Source organism: Artibeus jamaicensis, unplaced genomic scaffold (assembly GCF_021234435.1).
Source record: "Artibeus jamaicensis isolate MK-2021 breed Jamaican fruit bat unplaced genomic scaffold, CSHL_Jam_final contig_2521, whole genome shotgun sequence".
In the NCBI taxonomy this organism is placed as follows: Eukaryota; Metazoa; Chordata; class Mammalia; order Chiroptera; family Phyllostomidae; genus Artibeus; species Artibeus jamaicensis.
This window is the reverse complement of record NW_026521539.1, coordinates 21,677-38,709: the sequence shown is the minus strand read 5'-3', so window position 1 is coordinate 38,709 and position 17,033 is coordinate 21,677.

The window sequence follows — 17,033 nt, the reverse complement described above, 5'->3', positions numbered from 1 at the left end:
CTGCAGAACTCAAGCCAGGAATAGCCCGTTTACCCCTGCCCCCACAAACACCAGATCACTGAGATGGTGATTTCGTTTATTTGTCCATAAATCTAAGCTTTGCCATATGGGGGGATTCAGCTCTAATTAATAGAACTTCCCAGGGCAGAGTTTTGAACAGGTGGGAGGTTGTAAAATTACGCAGAAGAAATTCCGTGAGCAATATCTTGGGGGTAGGCAGGGGGTGGGGGCCACGGGTACAGGACTTTTTAGAACTTGGAAGTGACACCGTGGATCAAATAAATAGGCAGATGATAAAAAAGGGAACATATTTGTAATGAGGGATTAATACTGTCAGTATAATTTTCAAAAACAGTTAAGAACATGACGCTATTACAAAATAGAATGAAAACCTGTCAACGATTTTATTCAACTCATTAATTAGGCAATTATAATGATAAGTGTGGTTTAAAGGCAATTTAATAAAGCACAGTTAGAATAAGATGGCTAAATAGTTCAAAATTCGGTAGTTTCACAGAGTGACTCAGCCCTATGTATCTGAGCCTGGGCACTCCCATCTCAACTCCAGGAAAAATGAATTCCCAAGAGCAACTTAAGTATTTATTTGTGATAGGCCTTTCTATATATAACATTTAGAGATAAGTAGCAGATTTACAAGCAAGCAGGAACAATGTCATTGAATCAAATGCAGCAGGAATTACAAAGTTCTCTCTCCCTCTTTTCTTCCCCCTTTCCTCTCCCTCCTTCCCTTTCCTTTCCTCTCCATATATATCTCTACCTTTCAGCTCAGGGTTTTTTGTTTGTTTAGTTGATTGGTTTTGGCTTTGGTCTTGGTTTTGTACTGGCTTCATTCTCAGACCCTTTCTTCGTTAGGACACCCTGGGTATCAAGGACAGCCCCTGGAGAAAGCTGCCCCTCACTCCTCCCTGTGGGTCCTAGGGAAGGGAGCCGACTCAAAGGCTGGATTTCACACCCACCCCTAGGATGGAGCTAGAGAAGTCAGATGACCACTGTGAACTAGAGATCCCAGCTTTCCCCAAAGAAGAGGCATTCTGCTTCCCAAGAAAGAGAAAGGGGTGTTAGGCCAAAACCACAGGTGACTGCAGTTATTATTCTGAAAATGTTGATGAGAAGCTGCAAGAAAAGACTTCGGAGAAACTTTATGGGGCACGCTTCGAGTTCTATAAAAGCAAGCCTCGGTGTCACACTATTCTTCCCTCTTCGTGGAATTAATACAGATTTTAACTGCAGAATCCTTTACTGCCAGTTTTTTTGCTATTTATTGAAGGCTAACACAGCACAGCGTTTCCAAGATTCAATCTCCAGTTCCTATTGTTGAAATTACCGTGTTAAATGACGACTTCACCTCGTGTGTTAGTTACCTACTGCTGTGGAAAAGATTACTCCAAAACTTAGGAGCTTAAACCAGCAACAAATAATAAATTATAAAATAATCAATATCACAGTTTCTGTGGATCGGGGATTCAGGAGTCTTAGCTGGGTAGTTCTGACTCAGTCAAGAGGTTGTGTAATGGGGTACAGTGTGGACGTCCAGCAAAATAGCCGAGCATATTCCCCACAAACCAATTGGGGGGAAGGGAGGAGTGGATGATACGTTGTTAAGATACCTTCATAAAAATGGCAAGTTAATAGCTGTGCTGCCGCACTGGGCAACGAACGGTGCGTGTGACTTTAAGAGTGTCTAGTGACTCGTGACAGAGCCAGGGGAAGCAGATGTCCCTGTGTCACAGAGAGCTCTTGCCCTGACTCAAGATGGCGGCCAGAAGAAGATAAAGGATACTGGGCAACTGGCAAAAGGAGCACATCATACAAAGGGCCAGATGTGAGGTCACATAGGAAGTTCTGAGCCGCCGAGCATTTACAATAAGGGCAGACTGAAAGAGAAGGGGATTCCACCCTGAGGTCTGAAAGAGAGGAGGGAGAATCTCTGAAGGAGGAAAGGGTGTCAGGAGAGACCTGATGGGCGACATGGCCCTGCCTCACCGAGCGCAGATCCGTGGGAGATGCTTAGAGCCGAACCGTGGCTGGGAACGCTGAGCTGCAGACTTCTGCTTCTCTGAAGGACGCACGGAGAAGCCATTCTCTTGGGACATGTACCTCACTGGACTCCACTGTGACCCAGTGCAACACGACACGTGTTTCCCTGAGCCTACACGGAGGCTGAGGACACCCCAGATGCTGAGGGAGAGAGCGGCTGCGAGAGGATGGAGACTCTGAAACCCACAGGGCACCTTCCAGAGAGGGTGCAGATCTGTTCGTGTGACTGGCTTAAGGACAGATAAGGACATGGCGGACTTCTGGGCATGGTTTTGGCTTGTAGTCGTTTGGGGAGCAGGGGAGATGCTGGGTCTTGTGGGAAAGGAGGGCTCTGAGCAGGAGTGCTGTTCGCCTCCTGAGATTGGAACCCTGGAAGGAAAAACCTGTGTCCTCCAACACTAATGTTGGGTTATGTATCAGGGCGCCATATGGCTGAGCCCCAGTTTGCTTGGCTACAGTGTCAGTCGCCTGAAGGATTTTTTTTTGAAAGCTTGGCTACTGCTGGAGGATCTGATTCTAAGGTAATTTTCTCCCTGTTGGCAAGACACCTGAGTTTTTTGCTGGCCGTTGGCTGAACCCCTCAGTTACTTGCCATATGTGCCTCTCTACACAGCTACTTGTGGATACTCACAGCGTGGCAGCTGGCTTCTTTGGGCAAGAGAAAACAGAGCGCATACAAAGAGGAAGAGGCCAGGATGTCTATATCACTTAATCTTGTTAGTGACACTTCTGCCTTTTATCCATTAAAAAGTCACTAAATATAGCCCACATTCAAGGGAAGGAAAATTAGGCTTCAACTTTTGAAGGGAAGAGTCCACTCTCTGACCACAAATTGTTTTTATTACTCCCATGTGCAAAATACATTCCCTTCCTCTCAAGAACCCCAAAGTCTCATATCTTTAGAACACTGGCTCGAGATCTGGAACGTTGGCATCTAAATTAGCTCTTGGTATGCATGCGGGTCCTTAGATCTATCCTTAAGTATCCTTCAGTAAAATTCTCCTAATTTGAAGACCTGTGAATAAAGAGACAAGTGTTCTGCCCCCACTCATGTAAAATATGACATGGGACAGACATAAGGTAACCACTGCAGTCGGTTCTATTCCAAAAGGGGGTGAAGGGTCTGTAGCAACTGCAGGATGTAGCCAGGCGAGTGCTGGAAGTTCCTTGATCGGGTTACAAGGCCTGAAAATAATCTCGGTGGCTCTCCGGGCTTTTGGTTCTGCCTTCTGATTCATCTTTTCTTCATGAAAAGTGATACGTGTGTGCAGATGAGTAGATTTCTCAGTCTGCTTTCTTCTTGTAGGATTTTGGGGCTGCAAAGACCTTTTTTAATGCGGCACTCTCCTTATCCCTTTCAGTTCTAACCGGCAGTGTTTCTGCTGATATAATTCCGACAAACACTGTCGACTCCATGTGCATCTCACTGAGGTTCATGCCACTAGACAAACGCCACACTCACCAGTCTCTTCAAGGCATCTCGGGCTTCTGTTAAGGGATAACGCCCTTAGAAACCCTTCAGTTTAAGTGCAAGGGTCTGTCAGGAAGACCCTTCAAATTCTCAGGTGACCTGTCTCACTGACAGATGCTCTGAGGCACTGCAATAGATCTTCCTATGGGAAGGTCTTATGGGATTTTACACTCACAACCTTGGTTTCATGTTTAGACGATGTTTTCCTGGGCTTGATCTTGGCCTGAAAGCCCAGTCTTCATTTTAGTGTCATGTGCTGCTTAGAGAGTCTGGACATTTTTAGAAACAAGTCATGGCTCCTTTATGTTCAACAGCCCTTCCTCTTGCTGATCTCGCTCCTTTCACATTTTAATAGAGGAGAAAGATGAAGCTAGGAGGCACCCTGACGTCCTAGCTGGAAATCCTAGTTAGACCACTCATTTATTAGGTGGGCACGGCTTGTCCTTTCTGCGTTGCTGCTGGCCGTTGTGTGGCTAACATTTCTGCCGGGACGCAACACGGATCTCGTGTCCTCTGGTTTCCAGTGAGGTTTTCCTCACTGTCCTTTAACTGAGCTTCCTCAAGGCTGTGCTTCTGCAGCTCTCAAGGTACTTGCTGCTTTCACTAACCCTGTCTTCAGAGTCATTGCAGCCTGTCTATTGCCTGAGGCCAAAGTCACAGCCACTTTGCTCGTGTTTGGTATAGCAGCACCCCACTTCCGGGTATCAAAATTGCTGTTTATTATCTGTCGCTGTGTAACAGTCGACAAACACTTAAAGGAGGTGTGCAGTTAAAATTTTGATAGGTAGCGCCAAATTTCCCTCCAAAGCGGGTAAACCTGTACGAGTGTCCTCTTTTCATAATCCATCTCAATATTAATTCATCTTTCTCAATTTGGTAGGGTGTTGTAATTTGTACTTAATTACTTCTGAGGTCAAATAAAATGAGCATTGTATATCTTCTAGTGAGAGCCTCTTTATATCTGTCGGGTTGTTTTCTTTCTGTAATGATTTGTTTGGGTGATTTTTAAATTGTAGGTAGTAACCTGTCCTGTATATTGCAAATATTTGCTCGTAGGCCATCGGCTTTCTTTTATCTTTATTTACCTGGTGTGTGTCTTACAGTGGTTTTAACTTCTTTTGAGACCTAATTTGTGAATCTTCCTTTTATGGCTTTAGGATTTATCTTGATTAGGATTCAAATAAAATAAAAACTCTCCTTTTCTATCTAATCCTTGTATAGTTTTGTTTCTGAGTTGCACGCTTTACTCCAGCTGATGTTGACTTTTGTGCATAGCTAAGGGAAGGCTGTGAGGAAAGAGTGGAATTAGGGGACGTATAAAATGGAGTCACTTTAGGCAACATTACGAAGGTTGGGGCATGGGGAAAGACTCTGTTCTTGCTCTAACTAGCCTGGGAACTTAAACTTTCTGAACTTTCCAGTTCTGTGTCATTGCTTGGATATACATCTGGGAAAACACTAGATCTCCAGATAACCCTCTGATTAACCCCGTGAAGGACTCATGTATCCAAACCACCTAACATCCGCCTGACACGCATTACCCAGACCACCAGCCATGACCAGACCCCCTGGTCCTCATTCTCTGGGCCACCTGGCATCTGTCATCCAGACTACTGACATCTGACAGATAACTGTCCCAGACCGATTCATTTTAACAAGTGTCAGAATAATTTTTTCTTTAACACACTTATTTAGACAGTATTTGTGAGAGGGAACCAAGTGTTTAGGAAATTTATCTTATTTATAGCTCAGGCGTGTAAATAGATAATTGATCCGTCATTCGATTGTTAGTTATAGGGAACAAAATCTACTTCAGCTGTTTTTGGCAGAAATGAATTAACTGCAGGGTAACAGCCAAAGAACTTGACTCCTGGGTGAAATTCCTGGAGCAAGTGCCCCTTCCGTGACCAGGAAGCCGAACGCTGAACAGAGAAGACTGTGCTGTAGCTGCTGACTCTGGAGTCGCACCAGGTCAGCTCCAATCCGCACCAGCAAAAGGGACATCTCATACCCTGTCTCTGTCAGTACTTAACTCACTTCTGAATTCAAGTGTTAAGTAACCACGTCTATTGAACAAACAAACAAACAAAAAAACAAACCCCTGTGATCCCGGCAGCAAGGGATTCTGGGAAATGTAGCTTTCAGCCTCTGTTACTAGGGGCAACACAGTAGGTAGGAATGGCTGGAGTGTGAGCGAGTGAATTTAGCATCCTCAGAGACAGAGCTGCAATCAATTCAGATGAGTGGACAGCCTAGGGTCCCGCAGACAGGTGAGCAAAACAGCCCAACTCCTACACTGTGAGCAGTCTGTGGCAGGGAGGGAGCCCCTGATTTGGATGTGGCTCCTCCCTCTGACTACATTTCTCTGCTCTCAGGACATATCCAGAAACAATCCTGAAATTTTTGTGAATTTTGTCACTGCAATCATGAAAACCGAGAGTGAACTCCATTTGGCATAGGCGTGCTAAACTGTCCTTTCCCAGAAGGTCAAAAGGGTTTGCAGTTACATCAGTCTGCTCTGGTAACTTGGCGAGCATGTCTCTGTCTTCTGCTAAGATTAGCCAGAGAAACAACTCTCTTACTCCCTTTTCTTTTAAACAGCGCCATCTGGTGGCACATCTCTCCTTCAACTCTCCCCCCGCACCTGTTTCACCTGTTTCTGCTGATGAATAATATTTATATAAATTGGCTATTCATTTAACCTGGTACTGCAGACCAAGTACAAAGATGCTAAAAAAATTCCAAATCCATCTGGAAATTTTTTGGTGATTAAAGGCTGCTGTGATGCCGCAAAATGTAAAGATCACAAGAAGCTAAACTTCTAAGACAGGGGGGTCAAACTCATTTTCACCGGGGCCACATCCGCCTCGTGGTTGCCTCCAAAGGGCCGAGTGTAATTTTAGGATTGTGTAAATGTAACTACTCCTTCACTAGGGACAAGGAACTCGGCGCTGCCGCAGGGTAGAAACAAGGTGGCAGGCTGGATAAAACAAGGTGGAGGGCCAGATGTGGCCCGCTGGCCTCGGGTTTGCCACCTGTGTTCTAAGACTTCTAAAATCCTAATGCTAGATTGGGGGCAAAGGTCACGTTGATGACTGCCTGTCTCCTACCCCCCCTATTGTCTTCTCCCCACCCTCCACAATTGGTCATGGAATGTGAGATAATTATGGAAGAATCTGAAATGCAAGGGGACTGAGAAATGTAATGGGAAAGGGACTTAATTTGACGTTACATAAGTGAACCAAGGAGTGTGAGAGGACATCTTGAAGGTGAAATGTCACCAGCTGCACAGGCCAGGGTTGACTGGGGGGGCACCGCTGCTGCAGGTAGCAGCGTTTACTGGGAGGGGCCTGCAGGTCCCGAGTGAAGAGGTCTGGAGAGAAATGGGGACTTCTCGGGGACAGCAAAGTTCCTGGGGGTGACAGATTGGCACTTGGTTTGTTTGCCTGCCAGAGGCATTCAGTCTGGCCTGTTGCTTCAGAGGTTAGGAGGCCCCACAAGAATCACCCACAAAACTTAAGGTTGACTCTGGGGCATGGAATGAGGTTCACGCCTCACTGGGCCCTGCAGGCAATTGGCCCTCAAAGGAAGGGTTCTGGGCAGTGTGGACATGAAGAGCTGTGTGGTGTGGTGTCGTGTGGGAAGGACCAGAAAGCTCAGCAAAGGCCTTGGAGAGGGTGCTAACAAACTCCTCCCTTTTGCTGAAAATAAGGTGATTAGGTGAGTGCGCTGTGGGCTGTTCTGGAGAGCTGTGCCACCTGAGCAGGGGGACAGTAGCATAAATAGCCTGCAGTTGACCACAGGCCGGGAGATGACGGGAGATGTGGTAACCCTCTTGGTGATTCGTGATGTCATTAGGCCAGAGCAGGTTGGGGCGGGGGTACGCCCTGAGACCAAGCGTCACGTACACTGGGAGGAGACCAGACGGGGACCTCTGTGGGAACAGCCCACGCCAACTTCACCATCCCTGAGCCCCTGTGTGACGAGAGAGGCAGGAAGAGCCGCCAGCAGAGCAGTGGCCATCTCCTGGTCTTACCAAGGTGCCAGACTCCACGTGAGCGAGAAACTGCTTTTCTAGTATCCATCAAGGGATCCTCCAGCTGCAGACAGAATCCGAGAACCAAGAAGCAGCTTGGATATGACCAGTCCAGGCGTTCTCAACCTCACTGCGCAGCAGGCCCCCCTGGGGCCTTATTTATTTATTTATTTATAAAGAATATTTTTTTCATTTATTTATCTTTAGAGGGGAAGGGAAGGAGAGAGGGAGGAGAAACATCAATGTATGGTTGCCTTTCGTGGGTCCCCTGCTGGGAACTGGCCTGCAGGGAACCAGCCTGCAACCCCGGCATGTGCCCTGACTGGGAATCGAACCGCGATTGTCTGGTTCGCAGCCAGGGCTCCCCTGGGGCCTTATTTAATAGACAAATGCCTGCGTGCTGCCAGGTCTATTAAATAAGAACCATCAAGTGTAAGACAAGGGCGATTTTTTAAAATAGAACTTTGTTGAATATGATTGACATACCACAAACTACATATATTTGAAGTGCATAGTTTGGTTAAGTTTTAGGCATGTAACAGTAGAACCATCACTACAAGCAGGACAATGGACATTTCCATCATCCGAGATGTTTCTTCCGGCCCCTTTCTCCCCGGCCTCCCTGTCTCCTGCTGATCTCCTGTCCAGACAACTGCTGATCTTCTTTCTGTCACCATAGGCTAGTTTGCACTTTCCAGAATTTTATAGAAATGAAATCATCTGTTTTCTTCTTTGGTCTTGTTTCTTTACTTAGCGTAATTATTTTGAGATTCCTGCATGCTGTAGCATGTATCGAGAGTTCATTCCTTTTATTGCTCACTGGTGCTCCGTGGTCGGGACCTACCACAGTTTGTTAGCCATTTACCATTTAATGGGCATTCGGGTTATTGCCAGTCCAGCAGGGGGTCAGCAGAGGTGAAGTCCCATCTGGGTCAGATGAATGAGGGACACTTGTTATTTCTACCGGCCCCTGAGCACTTGGTTGGTTATGCTCTCGGGGTACTGCTATCCCTTCTTACAGCTGGTCAGTATTTTGTCATCAGCATTTCTGTGTCTTGCCCTCCCCATGAGGACAGCAATAATCGTTTCCACAGTTGTAGGTCCCCTACTCATTTCCCACAGGCTCCCCACCCGGATAGTTACTTTTCATCTTCTTATGAGGACCTGAACTTCTCATTTGCCCTGTTTATGATCAGGCCACACTGCCTGTCCTGAAAGTCCTTCCCTCTCTGCTCTGCCAGCCTCCTTGGTCCCCTCCACCCCCAACTGTGCTTATCAGCCTTCTCCAGTCAGCGCGGTGTCCGTCCAGGAGGAGGCACACGGGTCGATGATGTAGAATTGATGGCCCTGATAGAAACCCTAGCAGATTAGATGTGAGACTTTAATATATGCTGGGGGAGGTGCCCCAGGGTAGAGCAGCAGAGAAGGATAGTCAATAAATGGCGCAGGAGCAATCCATGAGCTCCCTGGAGGAAAAATCAATTTAGATATTTATCTCTGCCCTCCCAAAATGAATTACAGATTTATTGATGGGGTATTCTGGGGTTTTAAAAAAGCCAGAAGAAATGGAGGGTGAATACTTACTAAATCTCAGCTTAGATTTGGGTGATGTTCACAAAAGAAAAAAAATCAGTAGTTTTAAAAAAATCTGTTAAACTTCCACACATCAAAAAAGTAACCCAAATTAAAATATAGTCTTTAAACTTAAAGAACATATTGTGGCAAATACAGCTAGTAATGGCACAATATATTTATTATATAAAGTGCTCACAGGCCAATAAACATTTTATAGAAAAATTGCCAGAGGATGTGTCCAAATAAGGAAATGCAGCTGGTTAACAAACACAGACAAAAGTTCAACGTCATTTGCTGCCCTCTAACATGTGTACAGATGAAAAGGAGTGAGATATGATCCTCTGCAGGTTAAATGACACAGGACTAAAGACAATGGGAACGCTGAATGAATTACACTGTAGCTCCCTGCGTGTCTCTGTGGGTGCTCACTCACAGCAGGAAGCTTCTGGGGGCTAAGGGCGGCTATCGCTTTAAAAGCCCTGCTCTATACCAGGTGCCCTACGCACAGAATCTAAAACCACTATGACAACCTTGCAAGGTACACAGGGTTGGTCTTATTTTACAGATGAGAAAAGTGAGGCTCAGAAGGGCCCTGCAAGGAGTCTGAGAGCTGGGATCCCACGCCGGGTGGCTCACCCCACCAGGGCAGGCTGCCTCTCTGAAGGTCTCTTCCCTGGCAAAGAAGAAGGTGGCTTCTGCTCTAGGCCTGGGTCTAGAAGAGCTACTCCCTCCCTCTTCCACTCCTCTCCAGTCTGCAATAAAGATGAACAAGAAGTTAAAAAAAAACAAACAGAATAAGGACTGAGAAGAAAAAAAGCAGAATTCAAAATCAAAGGACAAAATCAAAGGGTGCAGAGAAAAACAGAACCCAGCCAGCCGCTGGACGAGGCACCTCGCTGCAGCACTGGGTGTCCCTCCCCCAGCCCGCCCCACACACACCACCTCCAGGTCACTGTTCCCTGTGGCCACAGGTAACCCTGCTGGGACTGGGTCCGGCCTCCAAACATCAAGGCATTTTACAGCTAAATATCAAAGAGCCAGGCTTGCTGGATATGCAAGAGCCGAAGAGCCATCCCTCTGTGGAGCAGCAGGGCTCCCCGCTGCTGTCTGTCCTGCGAGGGCCTTCGCCCTTCCCAGTCCACCCCTGTGGGGAGTGGGGGTCACATCGCCTGTGATCAATAAACGGCGTGTTGCGTGTGCGGGCAGTTAGTGTTTGCAGACAGACCCCTACTACACACTTCAGAGATGATTTGTGAGGGTCTGAAGTACGCTCATCAAGGAGATACACTCCAAAGCCATGGGTTTCAATACTGTTTTTGAAATCTAACAACAGAGGGGTGGTTAACCAGCATGAGGACTGACCGGAATGGTTTCCCACTGCTGAAATGCAGAGTTGAAATCTGTGGCCGACCAGAAAGACCTTACTGGCCTTGCTGTCCTCACCGAAACAAGCACTCGAGTTCCACAGGCCCAGCCCAAGGCTTTGGAGTAGCACTTGAGCTCAGACATCCACTTGACCTGTGTTCTTCCTTGTCCCCAAGACCTCTGTTTCCTGACTGAGCTAAAAGGTGGCTAATTCTGCCATGAAAATAGGGTTCCTCCTTGGAGTGAATCTCTCAGCAACTCGCTACCTGGAATGCGTGAAGAGATGTGACCTCTCCCCAACTCACAAGAACGAACTGTCTGACCATTTTTATATCTGCTACTTAATAAACACAGGCACGTTTAGAAGAATTTGGTCTCAGACGCCCTTTTATTGAAATGAACCACGTGGTAGCAAGGCTGTCAGGCCGGGGCGTACAGACCCCACTGTCTGAGCTACCATCGCTTAGAAGAATAACGATGACGACAACGACAACACATTGCTTACACGACACTGGTGTCTGGACACATGTGGCTTAGGTCAGTTTGCACGTGGCCCTTTCAGCCTGAGGGGCAACATCTCCATGATGCCCCGAGAGTTTTTTCCTACCTATGAAGCAAAGACAGAGAGGCTGATCTCAGAGAAGGGAAGCTAAAAATTCCACCCCCCCTCCTCCCAACCCCTACTTCGATTGAGAGGAGGGGAGATGTGACCACGGGCAGGTGCCTTCCAATTAGCTGCAGTGACTGTGCAGTCAGGGCCAGCGACCCGAATGCCCCAGGCTGGTAGTGCTCTGCAGGCTGACTGAGTGTGTGTGTGTGTGTGTGTGTGTGTGTGTGTGTGTGTGTGTGAGAGAGAGAGAGAGAGAACGGGGGACTTGTGGCCGGGGTGGGAGGGTGACACCTGCTCTCGCTGAACCTGATCGTGTCTAGACTTCCAACTGGTCCAAATGAGAGTTTTGTCTCAGGTACACAATGAGAACTGGCCGCCAGTCACAGCCAGCCCGGGCCATCTTCAGTGTCACTGCCAACTTGACCTGCTGTTATGGAAATTGCTCCAATCAGGAGCACAACATTTGCATGTGAAAGGAAAACTAAGTGCTGCCTAAGAGGCAATTTTTGTAAATGAAGCTGGGTGTTACTGAAATTGGGTATTTTGTCCTTTGTTAGGATCACTGGTGACCCTGTGAGAAGACAGCCCTCTTCAGGAATGGCCTCGGGGCCTGTCATAAGTTACTTGTCCCTCAAATGCTTCCTATGGCTTGCAGACAAGCCCCTTGAAATAAATGGGCTTCAATCACCAGTTTCAACAATTCCCCTGTCTCCAAGTAATAAAACATCTGGAAAATTGGGCTAAATGGGTAAAACAGTCCTTGGTAATAAGTATCTGGCATCCTTACAACTCTGCATAATGCTTGTTTTTGTTGTTTTTTTATGGCCAGATGTGGTACTTCTCTGTTATGAAGAACAGAGGCATGTTTTGTCATACTTTTTATTGCATTTAAAATGCAAGGTATATTTTCATGGGTCCCTGGAGAACGCTATCCCATCGATTGGGAATTTTTGATGTGTTGGTTTACAAACTTGAAAAGCAAGTGAGCCGCTCAGAAAATTGCAGATATAATTTAAATGGTCATTAAACTGGACACTCACAGGGAACTGGCTTAGGAGAAGGAATTCAGTCTATAAATTTTCCCTTCTTTCCTAGTGGGTTTGTTTTACAGAGTCTCTGATCTCGTAGTCATTTATGTTCCTATCTGTCTTCTGTAATATTTATGGCTTTATGAAGAAATGATTTCATCGAACTTGCTGTTCACTTCTTCCCAATTCCTCATTAAGAAAGCTGAGCTGGTCACCCACCTCTGCAGTCTCCATTTTATAGTGCTTTGCGGGGTTCCCACAGGATGTTTTTAACGTGTGTGGAGGGGAGAGGATGAACACGTCAAGGACACGGTGCCCTGGGCCACTCACTGTTCTACAAACTTCTCCAAACACCACACCAAACACACACACTGTTTTTAAAAAAAGTTTGAAAGCACAGGAAAAAACCCTTAAAAATCTGTAATATATTCACCTCTGTTTATATATGTACTTTTCATTTTATAAAAATTACAATCCTGCTCTATATACTGTTTTGTCACTTCACATACCACAAACATTTTCCCTTTTGTTGACTATTCTTTTAAAATACATTGTTGGGTAGACCATTTAAACTGAACTAGTTTACTGGGGGACATTTAAACTTTCAGAAATGTCTACTAGTGAAAATATGATAAATATCTTACGAAAACATCATCTTCTAGGCTCTGATTCTTTGTTGGAAGTTGAATAGCTAGAGCTTTGGTTTTTAAGACTTTAGTACATTCTGTCCCCAGCGTTCTTCAGACAGCGCGTGGAGCTGCCCGCCGGCCGCGCCCACTGGAAGGTCGCGCGTCTCCGGCTCCGGGTTCTCTCATTAGTGCCAGTTCCGCGTGGAAGCCTGCTGCTGCGGCTGCTGTCCTCGTCTGATACTGATTTTAACTCGGGGGATGAGCTGGAAGATTTCAGTTGTTCTGCCAACTCCCCCCCCCCCCCCCCGCCGCACCCCACCCTTGTTTAGAAGTTTTAAACTCTCTTTCCCTCAGTTTTTTGTTTATGGGGTCTTCTTTGGCTGGTAAAATTCCCCAACTTGAAGTCAGATTCTAGATTCGGTTTCTCTTATATTTGTGTTTTTCTAGGTCTTTAATAGAGTCATTTATATATTTAACACAAATATATCCAGAACTGATTCTGGAATTTTGCTTGATGTGGGAAATCACACTTATTCTTTGCCAAATGGCTAATAGATTGAGTCGCTACCATTAATTCAATATTCCGTTTTAAAATAATACAACTTTGAAAAATGAAAAGCAAAGGTTGTGTTATTTCCCTATCTAGGTCGTACTCATGTATACTTCACTGATATTTGTTTTTCCATAGTCAGTCTCTCCTGCCTGATACAGGATTTATCTCTTTTCATTGATGGCAAACCACAACTCTGCCTGACTCCGAAACTCTCCACTCCCAACAGTTCGGTTTGGCGATGAATTCTCACTTTTCTTTTGCTTTACCCATCGCATTTCAACACAACATGTATTTCTGTGGTGTAAGCATTAAAGTGCGAGCCTAAGAGAAGTCGGCACACAGAAACAGTTCATCTTTCCAGATGGACAGTCCATTCTAGGTCTGCAGCAGACACCCACGTGAATCTGTGGGCCTCAGTTTACTCAACTGTAAACTTGGCGGAGGAGCTTATGAGCTTGAAGTGTGTGCTTTAAGAAGTACTATTTTGTGCCCTGCCCACTGTGGCTCAGTGGGTTGGGCGTCGTTCCGCAAACGAAAGGTCGCCCATTTGATTCCCAGTCGGGCACCTGCTTGGGTTGTAGGTTCAGTCCGCGGTTGGGGCGAGTGCAAGAGGCAACCAGTCAGTGTTTTTCTCTCACATCGATGTTTCTCTCTACCTCTTTCTCCCTCCCCGTGTCTCTAGAAATAAATAAATAGAATCTTTAAATTAAATAAAGTTCTTATTTTATTGAATATAGCAGGCAGGGCCAAGGAGTTAAAATGAATAGTGGTGGTAGATAGGGACATCATTGTACTTAAGAAGACCTCAAAGAGCCCGAGTTGGAGTCCTCACTTCGCCGTTTTAATAACTGAAGCCTTGGGGAGATGGTTTAACTTCTGCTGGATTTTCCCCATTGGCAGTGAAACAGGTTTCTTTCTGGCATGGCACCAACTCTTTCACAAAAGTTGAACTATAACTGGTTAATAAATTTCCAGAAAGATGGACCAATCTCGGTGGTAGTCAAAAATACATAAGTTAATATAATAGATATAATTTTTTACTGATAAATAAAAAATATTTTTAAAATGTCCCCTCAGTGCTGGTGGACACTTTGGGAGTGTGGATTGGTACAGTCCTTTCGGGAAGCAGTTTGACAACTACGCACCTAAAACATTCCTTCCTTTTGGACCAGCAGGTTCATCTCCAGTCATTTAGCCAAAAAAATTCACCACTAATACATAAAAAGACATACGTAAAGATGTTCAACACAGAATGGTCGACAAGAGACAAATCTCAGTGCTCGAGAGGGCGATTCGCTTGATAGGTTTTATAACGATATAATTAGATTTTTGCTTAAATGACAGTGACAGAGTAATGCAAAATAAAATGAGCAAAGTATTTCATAACAGAAATAACGAGGTAAAATGGAGTGTTCAATCACAAAAAAAATGACATTTAGTAAGAGGAGCGACATCCTGAGAAGATATACACGTTATGTTAAGTGAAAAAAGCAGGCAATAAAGTGGTCTAGTGAATATTATCATACCTATGACAGAATAGCATGCACAGCACAAAGACTATAAAAAGTCATGGTGACTATAGTTAATAATAGTGTACTGTATATTTGAAAGTTGCTAAGAGAATAGATCTTCAAAGTTTTCAGCACAAAAAAAATTGTATCTATGTGTAGCGATGGATGTTAACTAGACTTACTGTGGTGATCATTTTGTAATATATACAAGTATCATTACATTGTACACCTGATACTAAAATAATACTGTATGTCAGTTATACTTCAATTAACAATTTTTTTTTAAAGCTTAAGATCATCGTGTTTTGGGGGGTACAGAGGATTTTGCCTTTCTATTCCTACTTTTCTATATTTTCCAGTTTTCTGCAGTAAATATATGCAAATTTTATACTTAGTTAAAGGGAAAACCTTTTTAAAAGACTATTTCTTCTTTGAACAAAAATTCATGATCATGAAAGAAACAGCTGCTCCTCTCGTGGTCATGGGGCCGACATGAGGACCAAGTAGAGCTGTCACAGGGGCAAACGCGCGTGGACACGTTGGGTTGTAGGGGGAGGCGCGGCCTGTGAGCGCCAGGCGTTGCGGCTGCGCACGGACCTGCTGCTCCAGGGCTCCGCCGCATTCAAGGCCTGGAGTAAAGGTGCGGAGCAAGCTCATGTCAGGAAGAAACCTGCAGTACGTAAAATGAACTCGCCATCCACAATGTGGATGATCTCTCAGTTTGTTTTGTAGGTTTGGATTTCTATGTGTTGAGTTTCCTTTAACCAGAAGCCAGTTTCAAAATATATCATATTGATTTCAATATGTTGTCCAGAACCCAAGGAGAAAAGACTTTCTTAAGGTAGAGGAAGACCCGAGTCGTCAGCTGCGCCGTGCAGCACCTGCTCCTCTTCTGGCTGTGCTCTTCCGCCTCTGCAGTCCCTGCTGATTTCCCGCCATTCGCATTCCCGTTCAGAGGATAACTCTCGGGGTCAAGGGCTGGACTTCAATTTCAGCTTCTAGATCATGTGGGAGTCTAATGAGTGCTTATTACAAGTGTGACTGGCCTCTTCTAAAGCTCTGGGCTTGTCATGCTGAGAACCAGAGAGGAGACCAGTTACTCCATCAACACCAGTGAGCGTGGCTGCCCATGGCTCCGCCTGCGGCTGCCTGGCCTGAGGTGTGGAGGCCCAGCAGAAGCGCAGTTCTCGCCACTGCTGTCCCTCTGCCAGAGGGACACTGAGTGTGCCCAGCGGCCCTTCCCTTTCCCATGGCCTTGCATTCTTGAAGTGACCCTTCTCTTCCAGGCACTGCCCGCCTTTCCTACCCATGCTGTGTTCACATCTCTGGCCTTTTCTTCCCAAACTGGAGTTTGTGGAGCCTGGAGGATCAGAGACCTCTTTGATGGGATCCACGAGCTCTAAGACAATTAAAAAGGGTTTTTGTGAGGTTTTTTTTTCCAGTAATAATCTAAAATATAGTTTTACCAGGTATGAGAGCACTAATCCAAGATTGAAAGACATTTTCTTGGAAAACAACTTTTGTATTAAGGCTGCATTCAGTGGCTGCTAGGAAGAGCAGATGCAACTTATGTAGCTTAAGCAAACAAGTTCTGATTTTTCTCAACTACCAAGAAGCCTGGAGGTGGCAGGCAGCTGCTGGCTCAGTTCAGTGGCTTTAATGACATCAGAACTGGTGTCTCTGTGACTCTCGGGTTTTGCCCCTCATAGCTACAAGTTGGCTGCGCAGCTTGGCATCAAGGTCTGCATTGGAGGCAGGAAAGAGAGGGAAAGACGCGGTGTCAGCCATATTGGTCTCTTTTAACAGAAAAGCAAAATATTTCCCAGAAACCTCTCAGCAGGCTTCCTTCTACCTTTCATTGGTACCAGCTGAGTCACACAGCTCCCCTAGCCAAGAGGGGGCCTGGGAAATGCCCGCTTGGTAGAAGGAACAGGGTCGCCATAATGGCCTTAGGCTGATCACCGCAGTTCATGCCTTGGGGCTGTGCACACTGCTTGAAATAAAGTCTGGGTCTCAATGGCTGTTGGGTGTAAGGTGTGGGCCCAGCCAGGTAGAGGCCTCTATAACCACAAGTGCCCTTTCCTCTTGCCTCCTTCCCAAATGACCCTGGTTTCTTTGTCCAAGGTCAGAGTCTCTCCTTTCCCTTTGCTTCTGGCTCATTGTAGCACCTCCTCCCAGGGGCCTTTGGGCTCCTCAC